The following is a 17,531-nucleotide window of genomic DNA, read 5'->3' on the forward strand; positions in this document are numbered from 1 at the left end:
TCTTAAGTCACTGGGGTATATTTTTAGCAATAGCCAGAAAAACATTGTATGGGTCAAAGTTATCGATTTTTCTTTAATGGCAAAAATCATTAAGATATTAAGATATCTCGGCCAAATAGTGTCCTCTTCTAATAAATCATACATCACTAGAAAGTTTATTTATTCAATTTGATCTACTAATCTTAGTTTCGAAGAATTGACACTTAAGACTGATTTTGGGTCACATTTAGTAAAAAAAGCATCTTTATAATGTCTGTCTTAAGATGGTGTAAAATCAAACATTTTCCCCCAACCTTGTAAATCTGCTTCCTTGAGCAATGGAAAATTTAAGCATGGTAAGTGATATTTTTAGAGAGTTTTTTCTAGTAGCACAAACACATTTGAGTGGATGCCTCCCGCTCAAATAAAACAGGATAACAGAATTCTCCTTAAAGCATTTTTCACTGGTGCTTCATGGGTAATTTTGGTGTAGCAGTTAAAAGTAGGTCATGGTTCTCAGAATGTGTGAACTAGCAGATCAGAAGAAATCTGGATTGCCATGAATAAAGCTCACATTTGTTTGTTAGACCTGCCTTTTTCTTCTACACCTTTTCATTTTGAGGTGGGATCTCCTAATTTAACTAATTTGCAAAGTAAAACCCCTGTCAATGTCACCATAGAATTAATTAAATATTACTCAAACACTGCAGGGAAAATTAAATGCACTAATTAACATGCTAAATGCTGCACAGCCCCCTTCATCAAACTGTTATTTAAAAAAAATTAGCTGCATTTAGATATTTTGTTCCATTTAATGGCACTGTAGAGACTCTACTATAGACTTCAATATCATTTACTTGAATTTAACAGTTTGGACATCATCATGTGGACTGAGTGACATGGATGTGCATTTAATTAGACAAATAAAGACAAACCAGTTTTTATAGCCGCCAAGAATGTTGTTGACTGAAGGATTATGTCAAACAGATGTGGTACATTTTTTACTGATGGTCATCCGACATTCTTTACAAGGACTGCACAGCTGCATGATCATTACTGAATCAGCAGATGCAGTTTTGGTATACAAAAATGTATTTAGGAAATGTTTGTGTACTATATTCTGTGCAAGGTGATGGGTGTTAATGTCACTTCTTGTCACTGTTTTGCATATATAAACCAGTGATTTAGAGGTTGTTTGCACGGAGGGATTTTGAATGAGCTTCTCATTAAAATGCATACAGATGTACTTGCTCTTGGGGGATATTTCATGCCCTCTGAGCTTCTTTGGTATTCAAAGACTACAAATGTCTCAACTTTGTGTAAATGTCCCATCTGTATTTGATCCGTAAGATTGCCATTAGGTGTTTCTCAAGGAATATGTCTCCATGATCTTCCCCAGAACTGTCCAAATCTGTGAAACACAAACAAGCCAGGTTGTCTATTAAAGTCAAATGAAGCTCCTTTCCAGGTGAGTGTTTTATTTTTATCTCTGTTTGTTCTTGTAGTTTTGATTTTGTTTTTAGTTGAAATGTTAATCTAATAAGGGACATTGTAGTGGCTTAAAAGGAGTACATTTTATGTATTTGTTTGGTATTACATAGGCTATAAGTTAAAAACTCTGAACCCTCTGAATTTCGTGATGGGCACTTTGTAAGTACTGTTTCGTGAAGCTTCGAAACCTATATGTGAATCATTTTTTTCGGAGCAAGTGGTGGTTCGGCACGTGTATTAAACTGACCCAGTCAATCAATTTTTTGGCGATCTTTGTGAACTTATGAATGATTTGCAGCAAACCATAACAAGTGTCTATGGTTTTTACCTGATCTCGGATCAGTTTTTTTTTTTTTCAGTTATGGACATTTTAATGAGACATTTGTGTAATTAAAAAGAAGAGTAGTGTTTTGGCATAGTTAGACGAGGCCTCCATAAAACAAAACAAGCCCTGCAATGTAATAAAATAAAAAAAAATTAAACAGACACTTCATATTTAATGGTATTTGATTGCTAATTGCTTGAAATACATTTGTAAAACAATTTTATGCATATTTTGGTCTGAGTTTTTGTTGCATTCACACAGTTTTGACCAGAGCAAGCTTCACCAGCATGGTATTTTAAGCGCTTCGAAACAGTGAATCGTTTTGAGAAGCCATTGGTTTATTTAATTAGAAGCATCAAAAAGGTTTGTTTCTCCCATTTCTAGGCTAAGTATTGATAAAGACTGCATATTAAGAATAAAATTACGGTTGCGTGTTTCAAGACCTTATGGCGTCTTGCTGAACAATGAGGGCCCAGGTGTTTTAACAAATAAAAGGCTCATAATAGTGCTTTTGTTGCAGTTACAGCTTAAACATATGGATACAGGAAAGATGCTAGGCTACTAACAAACAAACTAGCTAACTAACTAACTCATTCATGTTTTTACTTTAGATAATTTGTTCTATTTTTTGTTTTTTGTTCAAAATGTTTGAATAAAGTATCCTTCAAGACGGATAACGTGTTGTTGACACTTTAATTGCTCTGACATCACATGAGGATCAAACATCTGGACTTGTCTGATAGATTTGTGTTTGGTGTGTGTGTATCTAAACATTTCCAGCAGATGGGAAACCATGACAGACATAGCTCAATAAGACCGAGCTCGATGCTGTGTTCACAATATTTATAAATCCCATTGACGTTTGCCGCGTTCGTAAATGTAATTCCCCGATAACTCAATTTCCCATCAAACATTATGTAAACAATAACAAACATATCACTTAGGAACTTCAGACAGTGCCTCACAAAAAATGTTAGTAATGAGTTTATTTAAAGTCCGTAGCTAGATATCCAAGAAATATGATTTGTTTGCTTCCCTTTGCCCACTTGAAGGTGGCTAGACCCTGAGAACATAAACTACTGGGGTGCGATAGCAGATTAGTTCCATATGTGTGTGATTATTTATTATTTGTTATTATTATTTAGGTTTTATTACACAGCGCTTTGTAATACTTGATTCTGATTGGTCGATCGTGGCATTGACTGGTCAGATATTTCCACAATTATCCATGGTCTGCCCACTTTTTCAGGCTTGGTTGGTGAATTATTTTTTCCATTTACTTTTCCCATGGAGCTTTTTGAAAAGTCTTTGTTAAACAGCAATGAACCAAATCAATCACCTAATTTACAAAATTTCAAGCTAATGCATAGGCTATGTTGAAGCAAAAATGTATTAGAAGATATGTCAAAATAAATGACAAGACTGTGTACTTTAAACAATAGCGAAATATTCATTTTAAGAGGTTGATTTTTTGTTTTGTTTTTTCAAAGTAAGCTTATTTCAGGATTTACACCGATTTGATTTGATTCTCTGATTGGTGTAGAGGTCTTTGCAGCTTCATGGGAAATGTCGTTTTCAACATGCTGCTAAATTGTATTTAATAATGTTTAATAATGATTTTTTTTTTTATGAATACCAGGACAGAACAAGTTTTTAAATGTTATAAATTCAGTATTATTTTCATAAACATTTTTGTACCTTGCTTTGTTCACCCTGCTTTGCTTCAAATAATTTTGTGTTTCATAAGAGCTTCACTGTTTTATTTTGCCGTTAAGCCATGTTGTCACAAACGATCAATTTAAGTTCAATTAACAACACATTTTTCCACATAATGCTGGAAGCGTTCAATAGCTTGTTTGTGGCTTTGACTTTAGGGCGTATGCTTATATAAAAATGTACTTCTAAATTTATCAGAAGTGTGACAACTAGCCCCATTCTCTCCTGATCACTAACAACAATGCAGAGACCAGCCAAAGGACATGTGAAATGAGAACTGCAGCCTCCAAAGGGACCACAGAGGTAAACAGTGCGGGTAGCACAACTGATGTCTGACGTCCAATTTTGACGATTCATTTCCGAAAGAAAACTCTCAGCTGATTGCAGTATTCCCATGGTGACCCAACACTCTTTTGGCTCTCGTGCTCGACAATTTGAGACATATAAGCATCCCTCTGTGATGCTACAGTGGCCCCTGCTTTTTGAAACATTTCTCCGGTCTCTGCTGGCTAGTGCTGGAGAAACTTTAGGGAGGGGTGGGGGGGAAGCTGAGCGCTCTGATTGGCTGAGAGGCTGGGAACTCTGATATTCTTCAGTCTTTAAACCAAAGAGCATCACAGCACAAGGAACAGTGTCACAGGAAGCAAAGGGGACTTAGACATTCTGTTCTGTTTCAGCTGGACTGTATCGCAGTGACTATCGGGATCAGTCTCTGGAGGATTGCTTCTGTCACTTCCGTTCCTTTTCTCTTTCTCCCAGGAGAAGAGTAAGTTCCCATTCACACTTTATTCACTCCCCTTTTTTCTATATGTACCTTCCAAAGGTATAGAGAGAATGTTTCTGTACCCTACAAACCTGTCTTCTCATGCTTTCCTCACTGTCACCATGCATCTGGTCTAGAACTGCCCGCTAGCGCATGTGTTTTGAGCTTTATTGCATGTGGAAAAGGAGAGACAGGTGCGAGGTGAGTTTTGGCCACCTGACCTGTTCAGCTAACCCATCGTTGCAATGCATGCAAAGGTTTCTTTTAGAAGAGAGATGTTTGGTGGCTTTTGCATCCTTTAGTCTATAAATAGAGCACCTCAAAACAGCCTGCACTCGCAGTGAACTGGAATGTCTTATTGTATCATAATCATAGTAAAGTGTGGCATTATAGTCCACATGTGCTTCTTTATGGGGCTCGTGTCCAACTGATGATATTCTAGCTACTCTTGTGTTTTCCTTCCACATGTCAGTGTTTCCCCTATGAAATGAATTCATGTGTAAAAGCGAGCTCATGACTGTGTGGGAGTGATTCTGACTTCATGTCACATGAAATTATGATTTTTGCATACTATGAACCCACTATTTTTGAGTACAGAGAGATGCAGTTTTGTATTAAAATTATTTTTTCCATCCAGTATTTTATCATTTTACATTTTACAAACAATGATACTAAATCTCCTCCTTGTCCCTCTTATGCCGGTCACAAAGAGAGTAAAATAATAAAAAAAGACAAATAATATGTATAATATAATGTATAAATATGCCAGTATGACATACAATAATAATAATAATAATAATAATATACAATATATATTAAAATATACATTAAAATGTAATAAATCCCAGTACCAAAATATATTAAATTTGATCACTCAGTTATTTAAAAAAAGTATACATTTATTGCACATCGTAAACATGTTATAAATTTTGTGTTACATCCTAGAAATAATAAACAAAGCAACCCGAACTTGATGAATGGATGGATTCAAGATATGTAAGAAAACATTCTCGCATCTGGAAAAATCCTACTAGTTTATCAGCAATTTCATACCTATTTGTTACCATGTGTAAGTCTAACAACTACTTTTTATAAAAAAAAAAAAAAGAAAAAGAAAAATCAAACACTGTGTACTTGAACATTGACATGGTGTCAAAACAAGCATTTCATTTTACGATCCTGTATTTTTTAATAATGGGAAATGTGCTTTTACGATGTTCAAAAATGCTGAATCTGAAACAACAAAACGTTCAAAAGGGTGTGTGATGATATATGATGTCAAGAAGGCCAGCTAATGATGTCATTGATGACACCACCCTTCCCCTCTAAAACATCTGCGCTCCTAATCAGTTCCTTATGACATTTTAAAGCACAATATCGCTGCATTTATAGCAACACTGGGTAATTATTCCTTGTAACGACTGGCCTTAAAACTTGTAAGGGGTACAGACCCCTGCTGTTCTCCAACACATCTCCTTCACAAACTGTGAATGTTATGATTCAAAAGCTTGTGTGCGAGGATGTAACTGGAGACTGTATTTAATCCTTCACCTTTGGTTGGCTGTCCGATGCACTTTGTTGCTGTGAACATTTAAACCTTTGTGTAAGCTTCTCCCATTCAGACTGCTCTTTGTAGTTCACTGAAATATTAAGGGATGGGGGAGGTTTTGATTGCTCTTGGTAGCAGACATTTTTTCCTGCTCCTTTGCCATCAGTTTTGGAGCCCTCGTTATGTACAATTAAGGTAGTATATTTTATTTCAAACATATTAAAAATGGTTGGAAAATGTGCAAGCATGTCAGAGAATCAATGATCCAGTGACGACTCGAGACAAGCACATGTTCATGCTGTTGTTTCATGCTTATTATATAAATTCATGCTTTAAAGGTCAATCTAAACTCCAGATAGAGTGCCAAAGCGGACAGATTGCTTTTTCCATCATGTGAATGTTATTTGGGGGCATATGCCCACACTAGAATTTACCTGGCTAATCCTCATCCGTTAAGTCAGTGTGAGATACATGAGAGGAAACTAGTGAGGGACCCTCAGGTGGCGACAAGAACGAATGAACTATGACAGGCCATCTAGGCAAGTTGTTCTTTATGTTAATTGCGCTCAGTATTTCCTACACTTCAAACAAGCTAGGAAACCATTTTCACTCACTTGAAAATGTTCCTATATTTAAATATTTGCTATAAATTTCACAAATAAATTTAAACCTACAAGTTTTGATGGAATTTTGATGTCAAAAGACTGAAATATATTTTCTTATAAAACATAGTATACAAAACTGTTTTATTTACAACGTCAAAATTGAATAGAACTGTTTAGAAGTTTCAAATCCTCCACTCACAAAATATGAAGAATCTATATTAGGAGCTGAATTAAAGTGGTTTTATTTTGAATGTTGCAGGTTGCCTTTTAGAGTCACTTGACCAAGTCAATATGACTCTCTTTATCTATAGCCCCCTTTTCATCAAACATATTGCTCAGTGAAGATGGTGCATATTTAAAATGGCATAGGTAAGCCAAAATGTTTATATGATGCATCATCCACACAGCTAGGTGTCAGTGTAACTCAGAATGACAAGGATTCAGATCGTGTACATTTTAATGGTAAAAGTTTGTCAGCATCACATTAACTGTCTTAATCATATTTAAAAATACATATTGTATTTACATTTACATTTGTTAACAGACAATCAATCACAGGCTAAGCTTAAGCAGATTGCTGTTAGCATACATCAAGGCTGTCTTGTTCTATTGTGATCCTCTTAACATGACAGCTTCTTGATCTTACATCCTTTCTTCTCCCCCGACGGTGTATATGGAATATAAAAGCCTTTGCTCATTTTCCATTTTAGGACTGTGTTTTAAATGCCTCATCTAGCATCCCGTGTGGAGAGGTTGAAAAGCCATTTCTGGAAGAACATAAAAAGGAAAACAGTGCAGCCATTTTTCCCAAACTCTCTCATGACGCATTAAAAGTTCAATAACCTCAGCAGAAACACAGATGGCAAGGCAATATGGGAATAACTGACATTTAAAGATGCTGTAATGGCAATGCTGATATACAAAGGTTAATATATGACCATACTGTGTTAAAAGTTACATATGAAGCCCTCTGGTTTCCTGTTGATGGTTATCTTTGTATACGTTAGATTTGTAATTGCATGTATGACGTGGCTTTTGAGTTTTGAAGTGGAAACATATACAGTAGCATACAAATATCATTCTTCCTTGCAGAAAGCAAAAGGAAAATAACTTGCCATACAACAACATGCCATATGCATGAATTAAAGGTTATTTATTTTATAGAGGACACCGTGGGTTTGAGTGGTCATATCAACTAGAAGTGCTTGACGGATTTCTTTGGCGAACTCTGTTGTGCTTCCCATGGAAAATATTCTGTAAACAATAATTGACATATGCCCATTTTAGCCTGTGACCCTCATAAATATTTGACTGGGGAAATAATTGTCTGAGAGAAAGTTTAAATTTTCAGCAGTTACTGAGACATGAGGCTCTCTTTATAAAAAACTGTATTTTCCACTGTAAATATGTCAAGGGAGCTGTAGTAGTTTTGTGACTAAAATTTCTACAAGAAAAAATTTCTACAGTGGTTCAGAAATATTTCATATTCACGAGTATAGGTTCTGAAGTATATATGTTCTATTCTGTTAATCCCATTTCTAGTAATATAAGGTCTGTTTATATTACAATGTTTCTGCAGATTCAGCTAACTTAACACATTTGGGAATTGAATTGATCTGCACCAATATAACCACTAGATGGTGATAGAGACTTCAGGTTATGAAGATTATTAGGGGGGAAATGTCATTTCTTTGACATTTCATTGTCTTCCTTAGACATGTTGCACAGCTTTTACAATATGAATAGGGAAATGCTCTGCAAGAAAATATTGTTTATATCATTCTTTCCAAATTTTGTTTTAGTGTGTAGTTGGTTTTCCCTTTTCCAAGTTTAGCTTATCACATTTTGTATATTTGTGCTACATCTGTTGATTTCAGCTTCAGCTTGAACTTAAAACAATTTTTTCCCCTTCCTCTGAACTCTGTTTGGTTTGTGGGCACAACAAGGCTAAACACTCCCTGGTTTAAAAGGTCCTTTTGATTTTTATTATCCCAGTTGCCTTTATGATATAACACTACACTCTTAGGAAAAAAGTTTCCAAAAAAGGTGATACCTTAAAGAAATATTTTTGGGGTTCTGTTTTAAAAAGAATCTAAAGAAACTTTTCTCACTATATTATATTTATATTCCAACTTTTGTGCAAAGGAAAGGTGCCACTGATGCACTAATGTGAATATATATATAAGTTTTCTTCATGTCAGCAGAACTGCGCCTGTATCAAAAGACTTGCCTACCCAAATAATAATGCATTGGCATGAATAATCACCCACCCTTATAAAGGAAATATTATGTTTTGTTTTAAAATACCTCACAGTTAAGAATCTCATTTTACGGTTATTATGTATGTGTATGCCTATTTTTAAACCAAGGATGCCTAGAAGAAATTCTTGAAATGCTAACTTCAAGTTTTACGATTATTCAAAGCAGGAAGCATCTGTCAAAGATTCAGTTTGATTTTTCTTGTTCTATTGAAAGTGACTTTTTCTTTTCTTTTTTTTTAAAGCAAGTGACTCTGTAGAACTGGTCAACTTCAAATAGGACAGAGCTCGTTCTGCCTCATGAATAACTAATGGAGCTCTAATTTAAGAAATTTACACAATAATTCCAAGGTCAAATACATAGAATGATTGTCCTAAATGTAAAGAGAATAGTGGCACATTGCACTCTATACTATTGAAAACAATATAATTTATTTTTCATGCAAAGCTAGCTCTGTTGGTTCCTAGATTATCAGCTTGTCACCAAGGACCACAGACTCACTGATGAAAAATAAAGTGCATTTATTCAAATGCAATTTCTGATGCCAGAACTGCACAATATCTTTTTGTATGCTGGTAGTAGTCTCATCATTTGTGTTATGACAAACCACCTTTGATTTGTTCTAGGACTTTCTACGTTCTGAGGCTGAAACCTCAACTTTTATCTGGGGGACAAACGATGCAAGAGAATGCCTGCAGCGAAGAAAGTCAATTGGAGAGCGTGAGTGCACTGAAATCATTCATGCCATACACATGCACAGACAATTAAAATCAATACGTGTAACTTTTATTGATCACACTGGACATTTTACAAGCAGTGAGTAGTTATTGGAGTCGGTTAAGAGGTTTATTTATCATAATTTGGCTCTGGTTAAAACTCAGAACAGATGGTACAGGTTTAAATGATATTTCACCAAGATGTTTTCACTTTATAAATGAAGGGAACAAAGGGAATGTTGCTGCTTTCACCTGTGATATAAAGTATATTGTCACTTGAAACCTTGCCTACAGAAGGGTTTGTGACTGTTGTTACAAAAAAGCATTACCTTGGAAATCGGTTGCCCTAAATGTGTTATTTACTAGTACTTACAAACAGTTTTGTGGCAGTGATTAATGATCTGAGCTGTAAACCAGTGTTGGTCCAAAACTGAAACCCCAGAGGCAGTGACCCATGAACTGGAGTATTGCAGAGTTCCTCTATCAACTTAGTGTCCTTGTGCAGCACTTAAAAGTGCAATTTTTGCATATATTCTTCTATATGAGGAATGTGCTTATGTGTTTCTGTCCAAATGTTTGAGCTCAGTAAGATATTTATTTATAAATGGATACTTTTATTTAGAAAGGATGTATTAAATTGATGTTTTATAATGTAAAAGAAAAAATTTGTATCACTGTTTCCACAAATAAGCAGCACAACCGTTTTCAATATAAATACTAATAAAAGTGTTTTGAACACTAAATCAGCATGATAGAATAATTTCTGAGGGTTCGTGTGACACTGAAGTCTGGAGTAATGATGTTGAAAATTCAGCTTTGAATCACAGGAATAAATAACATTTTGAGATATATTAAAATAATAATAATATAATAAATAAAAAGAAAACAGATAGAATAGAAAAACAATAGAGCAAGCTAGTGTTAGAGGTCTATATATATATATATATATATATATATACATATATATATATATATATACATATATATATATATATATATATATATATATATATATATATATATATACATATATGTATATATATATATATACATATATGTATATATATATATATATACATATATGTATATATATATATATATATACATATATGTATATATATATATATATATATATATATATATATATATATGTATATATATATATATATATATATATGTATATATATATATATATATATATGTATATATATATGTATATATATATATATATATACATATGTATATATATATATATATATGTATATATATATATATATATGTATATATATATATATATGTATATACATATATATATAAATATATACATATATGTATATATATATACATATATGTATATATATATATACATATATGTATATATATATATATATATATATATATATATATATATATATATATATATATATATATATATACCTCTAATACTAGCTTGCTCTATTGCTACACACACACACACATAGTTGCATAATAAATGAAAAGAACATAGAATACAAAAAGATTAGAAAGGTAGTTAGACTTTTTTTAAGAATAGAATTAAAATAGTGAGTGCTACAGTTAGAGGGTCAAATAAAGTTGGAAGAGATGTGTTTTAAGCCGATTCTTGAATATGGCTAAGGACTCAGCTGCTCGGATTGAGTTGGGCAGGTCATTCCACCAGGAGGGAACATTTAATATAAAAGTCTGTAAAGTGACTTGTGCTTCTTTGGGATGACACAATCAAGTGACGTTCACTTGCAGAACACAAGCTTCTAGAGGGCACATAAGTCTGGAGTAACGAATTTAGGTAAATGGGTGCAGAGCCAGTGGTAGTTTTGTAGGCAAACATCAATGCCTTGAATTTTATGTGAGCAGCTATTGGAAGCCAGTGCAAATTGATAAACAGAGATGTGACGTGTGTTCTTTTTTGGCTAATTTAAAATTAATCTTGCCGCCAAATTCTGGATTAATTGTAAAGATTTGATAGAACTGGCATAATGTGGGGTAACAAAGGTCTCCAGGGAGCTGCTATAGTGCTACTAGTATAGCATTATCTTTCACTTAATCAAAACAAGTAAAATATTTTACTTATTCATTTTTTTTTTTCAAATGTATGTGATAAAAATCTAACAAACAGCCAGTATACTAGGTAAAATGCATGCTAATAAGCAACGAATTAATAGTTTGAATTGTTCCTTAAAATAAAGTATTACCAAGTAAACTATAATATTTTAGACCAAGACATTTTTGTATTGCGTAGTGGCAAGTATTAAAGTGGCTGCTATTTAGCAGTTCGTGAGAACATAAAACAAAGTGTTTTTTATTTCTACCCTGGGAGGCCTTTAGTCTTGTACTGCCTGTATGTAAGTTATTAAACTGAAATATGTCTCTTAAATATATCATTACAGACAAGGAGGTAGATGAAGTGTCGTCCTTTATAAGAAGATTAATGAATTGAGCTTTGTCATTGACCTGCTGTCATTTAGCTCCAGGCGACATGATAAGAAACTCATCACTTGTCATCACCTGTGTAACCCGCGTTACTGCTCACATCACAAAAGCCCCGGGGCAAGAACTTCATATCACTCTGATTCACTTCAGGACTCTGTGATATCTGAAATGTTTTAATGATGTTTTAATGTCAGAAGAGCCGTTATGTTTGAGCTTGACTTGATTTAATTTTTAAATCATCCTTCGTTCTGTCTTTATCATCATTAATATATTTCATTAAATGAGCAGTGTATTGTCCCTTAGTGTTGGAATGACTAATTAAACATCCAAGTGATTTACCTTCCCTAAAATTCATATGAACACTTTCAGATACCTGACGACTGAATCCCTGAGCAGTTCTGAACATGTAGATTTCAATCCACAGTAAAAGAAGAAAGAATAAAATCTGCTTTGAAGCCTGCTAGTTAAATATCATCAAATCTCACTTGATAAAGCACCTCGCCTGGGTGCCGCTCTTTACCCATGTGACACCTTAATCGTTCCTTTCTGAAATCAGATTTCCAATATTTCAAACGCAGTGGAGCTCTACAAAGCATCAGTGACGATAATTAAAATGTTTATATATTCAACGCCTCTGTGAAAGCACTGGTAATTGGATCAGAGGTTTGCGTATTTACTCACTTATTTATTTATGAGTCCGCTGATGGTTTGCATATTTCATTCAGGCAATAAGATTGGGGTGTTCCCCCGAAAGAGAGCCTGTTTCTTTGCAGTTAATGTGTTTTTCACGGGATGTGACTACAGCCATTAGAGTAGAAAGGTGAGACATTGTTTACTGCTTTCACTTTGAGTCAAAATAAATTTATTTTCACATTTGGGCAGTTATAATTTAGATTAGTTTTTTAGTTAATATCTGATTTATCAAAGCTAAAACAGTCTGTTAAAAAGATGCAATATAATATATAATGTTTGTGTTATATATATATATATATATATATATATATATATATATATATATATATATATATATATATGCATGTTTTATTTAAAATATACAAGCACAATTTACAAACTCAGTTGTATTCAAAGTCCGATTCCATTCATTTTGAAATATTTCAAGCATGGAACTTGAGTATACTGATGAAATGTCCCTTTGCATTCACACTTTCGTCCTCTAAACCACCAACTTGCTTCCTGTGAAGAGGTAAATTAATTGTTCCTGGAGGCCAGAACTATTTTAAACACTTTGGTTCACATGGGATACCTTGTTTTGGCTTGCAGCACTATCTGAGTGAACACAATTAAGTAATTAATAATGTATGAGGTGATAAGTTTGAATGTTAACCACCTGAGAGATGTTTCTGTACATGGAAAATGTCAATGTTAGAAAAGAAGTAAATACCCTGTAGACTTGTCTTTGAGCACAGGTACCGAGTCATTTTCCCTTCAGTCAAATATCTGAATGTTTTTTTTCTACGAATTATGAAATAATGTATCTTTCAGGGTAATTGAACTGTTTTTCATTGCATTAAGGGTTGGTGCCCTGGGAAAATCAGTGGGGAGCCTTTTTGTGTAAATCAATGATGATTTGTGTTTTTGACTTTGCCCTGAGGCTGTTTGAGGAGAGATGTTCTCTCTGTATCAAATCGATATCTCCTTGTTGTGTCCAGAGGGAGTGAGGGTTCTCTCATGTGTCTTCAGAGCATATTGTCAAAAGAAGAGAGGACTTATAATCGCAACAAACAGGAATGATAAATGGTTGGATAGATATTTGTCACATGATTCTTTAGAAATCACTTTAATATGTTGATTTGGCACTCAAGTAACATTTCTTAATATTTTGCAGCTATTTTGTGTGACATTAGTTTCTTATAAGATTTAAAAAATATGTATGTATTTATTTATTTAAAAAATGATTCTTTAGAAATCATTTTAATATGCTGATTTGGTGCTCAAGTAACATTTCTTAATATGTTTACATTTTAAAATAGTAGTTGTTGCTGCTTTTTGTGGGAGAAAATTTTCTTGTGAGAAATTATTTTTAAGATTTTTAAAAAAAAATATTTATTTAATTTATTTTGGCTTTTTTTATACATTTTAGTTTGAAATAAGATGTTGCCGTCCCTGTGATTTCAATGTTAATTCAGTATTATAATATATTTTCGAACATGTAAAAAGCCAAGGTTAATGGAATACAGGTGACTCATTCATTATAAAATTCAGAGGAAATGGTTCATTTAGTTTTTATGAATCAATTCAATTGTTTTAATGTTAATAATTTTAGTATAAGGCTAAAAATCACACTTAAAAAATATTAAATAACAAATAGGTCATTGTTCTAAAGTATACATAGAATCTGCACTTAAGTTCTAGAGTCGGAAGGTTCATCTGAGGACTGGTTCATTTTCACACCTTACCAGTTCATATAGTTCTACTTAAATGAGTGGACTATTTTTGTAAAAGTCTCATATATTCTCTGAAACTTGTAAAGAGTTTGGGGAAATGACTCTTAATGAAACTGTCACCTTCTCAGGTCTCAGATTGTTCGCCAGACTCCCCAGACTCATGTCCACTGTCCTGCATGGAGCCCTTTGCGGTCCGCAGGCTTTCCTGCCGAACCATCCAGCTGCCCCCTTTGGCCTTCAGGCTGGCTGAGCAGTACTACTGTGAGAGGAAACCAGAGACTGAGACGGCCCAGCCTCGACCCACCAGCCTCCCCTTGAGAGCAACTCCACTCATTGCCATCACCTCTGCAGATACCAGCAGGTAAACAGCTGGGCTGTATGTTATATTCTTATTATTGTCAGTGATTGTTTTTGTTTCGTTTAACAGAAACAAAGAATGTATATATTTGCTATGAGTCAATATTATCAACTTTTTAGACGGAATTAAAAGCCAATTTTGACTTTTACTTTCAAATTTAATTATCATGGGTCAAAGAACCCCAAAACATATTCCCTAGTCAAAGGCAGTGATACACTTGGATGATTCTGATTGCTAGGCTATACAGTAGGCTAAATGTTTATATTGTTTCATCATTTTAGCAAACACATTTTATTGCATGCATGTAAAAGATCAGAAAACCCCCACTACTTTTGCTGAAGAGAATAATTGGTGACCCAACTGAACCGAGGTAAACAAATATTCTTAAAATCAATATGATCATGAACTGCTGGTGGATACTGTTTGCACAGATTGTAAATAGCTTTACTGTTTGCACTAAGAGTAAATATCGACAAACATCATGTAGTTTACACTAAATTCAAATAGTGGTAAATGCTATACAAACAGTGTAAACAAAGTGAAGGTAAATTGTCTGAGCACTGGATCACAAACTTGAAGGTAGCCTCTGCGAACACATTTAATGTAGACAAACAGTCAAATTATTAACAGGCTGAATGGAAAAACTGACATTTTTAGTTTGAATGAATAGTTCACACAGAAAAGAAAATTTGCTCACCCTCAGGCCATCAAAGTAGATGAGTTTGTTTGTTCATCAAAACAGATTTGGAGAAATTTACCTCATGCACTACATCATTTGCTTACCAATGGATCCTCTGAAGTGAATGGGTGCCGTCAGAATGAGAGTCCAAACAGCCGGTAAAAGCATCACAATAATCCACATTACTCCAGTCAATAAACATTTTGTGAAGCAAAAAGCTGCATGTTTTTTAAAACGTTGCTTCTTGCCTCTATCCATAAAATTGCTTTCTCCAGTGAAGACAAGAGGTTAATCAATGGACTGGAGTTGTGTTGTTGTGTGTACTTTGCGATGTTTTTATCAGCTGTTTGAACTCTTATTCCGATGGCACCCATTCACAGGAGAGGGCCTATTGGTGAGCAAGTGATGCAACCTGATAATCTTAAGTCAGCAGCTCTTATTTTTCTTGAAAAATGTGCACAGAATACACCACTTTATTTAGTCTATCTCAGCTAAATATGTCTAGTTGCATTTGTTTCCATTGCTTTAGATTACACATGACAAATATAGACACTTTTTATTGTAGGTCTTTGGATTTTACATGGCTTTGTAGCCTCATGATGTTTGATAAAACATGGTGGACCGGTTCAGTGGTCCAAAGAATGATTACAGTCCAACCAAAGACAACTCAATCATAGCAAGCAACTTTCTCATAATTAGCATCTACAGCAAAAGATGATTGACAGTCATGTCAGCTAGAGACGGAATCTGTCAATCAAGTGCACAGTGATACGCAACATCAGTTCCCATCTACAGCACATAGGATTTATATGCATGAGGCTTGTTTTTCCCATCTGATTATGGTTAATCATTATTTCAATACCCCCGGAGGCCTCAGTCTCCAACTGTGAGGACTGGAGACTTGATGTTAAGAGCACTTTGCATTAAACATAAGGAAAATTGCAATAATCCATACACAAATGAAGATTTTGCCTTACATTTCAGAAACTGTTGCTGAAACTCACTAGTATGAACTATTGTTTTAATTGTGTTACACAGCCCAGTGTTCAGTTGCATCTTCTGCTCTGAATAAGCCTTGCGTCTTGATTGTGTGTATGCATCATTTCCCTGTTTTATGCCAGGCTGTTATTCACAAGGTCATGCTCCCCTCTTTACAATTCAGTGAATATTATAATATGCCGACTTCACTGGATAAATTGTCTCAATTCGTCTTTCCCCCGTTGGGTCTAATGGAAAGAGCGCTTTATCCGACACCTCTCTATTACACACACTTATCTTTGAATTGCCTTCCTGTCAGTGCTATGTCAGATGCAGGACAGTCATTCGAACAGCGCTTTGGTTTTAGTGCCTATAAACTGAGGGTTGATTCACATTGTATTTGATTGAAAATCTATCTTAGATAAAAGAGAGAAGGGGTAAAGAACAGATTTGCTGTCAAAAGTAATTTCATGCTTATAACTTCAGGATTCTGTGTGGTTGTTTAGTGATTATCGTTCGCTCAGGTTGAACTGACACCTAAAGGATGCTGTCAGTATTGCTCAGCTCATGTGAAGAAACCTGTCAGGATGCTTAAAGTCACTGTACACAAACTGTACTAAATGGGAACATTTCTAAAATATAATTATGTAGGCTATAGGAAAATTTTGAAATATAATTGTAATCTATATGAATGAAAATTTAGACCCTTTTCTTCGTGTTCCCAGGTTTCTCAGAAGCGGAAATTATCATTGGGTAGACTTCTAGCTGTGAACAAGAGACTACATCAAATATATTTTTAATGCATTCCCATTTGCCCAAATAGCAAAAGAAAATCGCCACAGTAGTATTTTCATGACTTTCAAAAAGAGGAAAAAATAGAGAGAGATTGATAACTGCAGTCAGAAGAGAGAACATTGTGCAATTTACTGTCACTTCCAGATCTTCTGTATTAGTAGCGCTTTCACAGCAGAGTTAAATATTTACTACATTTTTAGTTATGTGATGCAAATGAAATCAATACAGGTAGACTTATAACATTATAAATGTACATAATATTTTTTTTATTATAAAATATTTAAATGTAGATTTTTTTTCCGCCACATTACTGATTCAGCACAAACAAATAAGTTTTGTTTCTTAAAGTTGTTCCTGCATTGTGCGAAGAGCATTAGGCTCCTCCCCCTGGTCTGTCAGTCAACCTGTGCAGAATAAACATTGATCGCCTCCCAGCATCCCTTCTTTGTGAAGTGGAGAGGAGAG

The sequence above is a fragment of the Carassius gibelio genome, chromosome B8, assembly GCF_023724105.1.
Source record: "Carassius gibelio isolate Cgi1373 ecotype wild population from Czech Republic chromosome B8, carGib1.2-hapl.c, whole genome shotgun sequence".
NCBI classification, from domain to species: Eukaryota; Metazoa; Chordata; class Actinopteri; order Cypriniformes; family Cyprinidae; genus Carassius; species Carassius gibelio.